Below are 2,887 nucleotides of genomic sequence, written 5' to 3'. Positions count from 1 at the left end.
TCTCGCAGGAAGCTCTGCTCCTTTCAACAAGAGAAGGGAGGGTACTAATGTAATCCAAGTGTGTGTCCCCAGAGTGGCCATAAATCTAAGTGGGGCTTGCTTGGGCTGGGGAAAGAGATCAGCAGTTCTTAAGGTGACAAGAAGTTTCCTGTCTTGGGTCAAGGCATTCCTATCAACGCCGTCACTCTAGACATTGTCCAGCCTCTGGCATTGGCTGTCTGGCTGGAGAGGGAAACAGAACCACCTGGCCTAGTTGTCCCTGAGACCCGGTGTGGCTGCTCTCTGGACCTCTCAGGCTAGGTGTGGCACAGCATAAGCAGCTTTTTTTCTTGTTCTGGTCTTGAGCTGAAGTCAGGTCTCCTTGTCAAGGCAGTGTCTCCTGTATGTCCCAGAACCTCACACCTATACCCCAATGATCGGACACTGGTGGAACAGGCTTCCTCTTTCTGAAAGGAGGAACTGGAAATAGCTTCCCACTTCCCATCTTTCTTCCCTCTCTTGACTCTCCTGTTTCTGTGATTGCACACTTTTTTCACTTGGTTATAGCCCAGGTTTCAAGACAACTCTGGTATAGGGTCTTAAGATCAACAAGAGGCACAGATGTGTCGCATACAGAGTAGAAACAATCTTGCACAGGCCTTTTAAAAAGAATGTAACAATTAAAAAAAATTGACCCACATGATATACCCCTCTATGTAAAGTATTGAGGTTCCTTATAATAGAACACATTTAAAATTTTTAAATTGAGCAATTTCAGAACCTATTTGAAAATAAGAATGTTTAAAATCAATTCTTATTTAGGCCTCACATTGTTTTAAATGGCCCCCAGTACAGAGACAAGTGATTTAAGTCCATCCCCAGAGCTCCCCACAGACATATTTCTTGGTCCTGAGAGGGCGGGAATGCATGAGTTTCTTCAGTAACATTCATGTGCACAGGAAATGACTATTGACATAATCTTTAAGCCTAATAGTTAAGATTATTCTTCAGTTTATAATTTAAAAGCTTCTGACAGCTAAGTGCTATGGTATAATTTATAATGAAAGTATGAGTGATTGAGGCATATTTCACTGAGCTAGTTTCTCTTATGGGTTGAAACTAAGACTTGTGTAAACATAGGAAGGGAAGCCCTTCCCGGGTTTATGTAGTTAGGCAAGAATACTTAATGTCCCTCATTCCCAACTGTGCTGCAGTACCATCTGTGTCATACTCAAAGTTTATGGGAAGCAAATCTATAGGCTTTAAGGGGCATTTATTTTTTTTCAGTAAAAAAAATATCACATATAAGACCACCAACTACCAGTATACAGCAAAATAAAAGTAATTTTTTTGAGATATACTTTATAATATTCCCCTAGTGCTTTTAAAAATTTGGAATCTTAGCTTTTGTATATTTTTAATGTCACAATAACAACAAAAACAACTAAAAATCAAAACTGTGTACCATAAAGACAGCAATAGTACACTACTAGTTGTAAATCATCTGGGAGACTGTAGTTAGCAGATCCTTGAGCAATGATTAAAAAAAAAATTGTCTCTAGAGTAAGATGGAATCTGCCAGTGCTGAAGGAGCCAAAGTTCACAGCTTTTCAAATAAAACACATGATTGATATAATTTGCAATAACCTGTATATGATTGGGAAAGAGCATTTAGATTAAGCCATCCTCTCAAAATAAGATATCCAATATACAAATTTGGAGCAAAAGCCATCTGTTTGACTTATAATTTCTTCTCCCTGCCAGCTAAGAACAATATAATTTTATATAAAGCCAACAAGAACTGTCTTATAATGATGTCAAATACAATTCATGTGTTGATTTCTAAGAGAACCACGTTGATCACTGCAGAGATGTTTTGTCAATAGAGGCTTATTTCCTCAGAATGGCACTGTGATACACAGAGACCTAAAGAAAAGACTAAATAACGTGCTGGAAAATGTATGTAATATTACTTTTCCCCACTCAAAAAAAAAAAAAAAAAGAGAGAGAGAGAGAGCACGCTTATTAAAGCCTGAAAACTTTCTCTTTAATTGATAATAACTGGTTAGTTGCTTTCATGAATACAAAATGAGATCCTTTGAGAGAAAGAGAAAATATTGAATAATTTAACCTAAGAAGAAATTTCAACTAAAATAATTACTATGCATTGCAGTGAGGTCAATCAGCATTTATTTTCTTTTCAAACAGCTTCTTCTAAGTTTAAATAAAGTCTCCATGAACAGATAAGAAAACCATTGTTTAGGATATCTGTAACTCTGTAGATTAAAGTAGTTGGGTCAAAAAAGCCTCGTAAAAACGCAAAAGCACTCTTTCTATTATCAAGTACCATGTAGTAGGGATATCCCACCTTTACTCTGTCCCAAACACCACCCCCACTGTAGGACTTTTACTTTCCACTTCATTCCTTTTTGTTATTAAATTTACTTTTTTAAATGGTACACATACGTTTTTTAATACAGCTTTATTGATGTACAATTGACACAGAATAAACTTCACTATAAGTATTTTCATAATCAGAAAAAGAAACAACAAATACATATATATATTTTACTTGAATCTTGTTGGTAGGTCTCCTTCCATCTCCATATACGCAGGATTGGAACTGGCCATTTCTTTTTTTTTTTTTAAGATTGGTCCTAAGCTAACATCTGTTGCCAATCTTTCTTTTTTCTTCTTCTCCCCAAGGCCCCCCAGTACATAGCTGCATATTCTAGCTGTAGGTCTCTCTGGTTCTGCTATGTGGGACGTTGTCTCAGCATGGCCTGATGAGCGGTGCCATGTCCGTGCCCAGGATCCAAACCGGCGAAACCCTGGGTCGCCCAAGTGGAGCGAATGAACTTAACCACTCAGCCACAGGCCAGCCCCAACAACAAATATTTCTGAAGTC

This window comes from Equus caballus, chromosome 9 (genome assembly GCF_041296265.1).
Source record: "Equus caballus isolate H_3958 breed thoroughbred chromosome 9, TB-T2T, whole genome shotgun sequence".
Taxonomy (NCBI): domain Eukaryota; kingdom Metazoa; phylum Chordata; class Mammalia; order Perissodactyla; family Equidae; genus Equus; species Equus caballus.
This window is presented reverse-complemented; position numbering follows the sequence as displayed.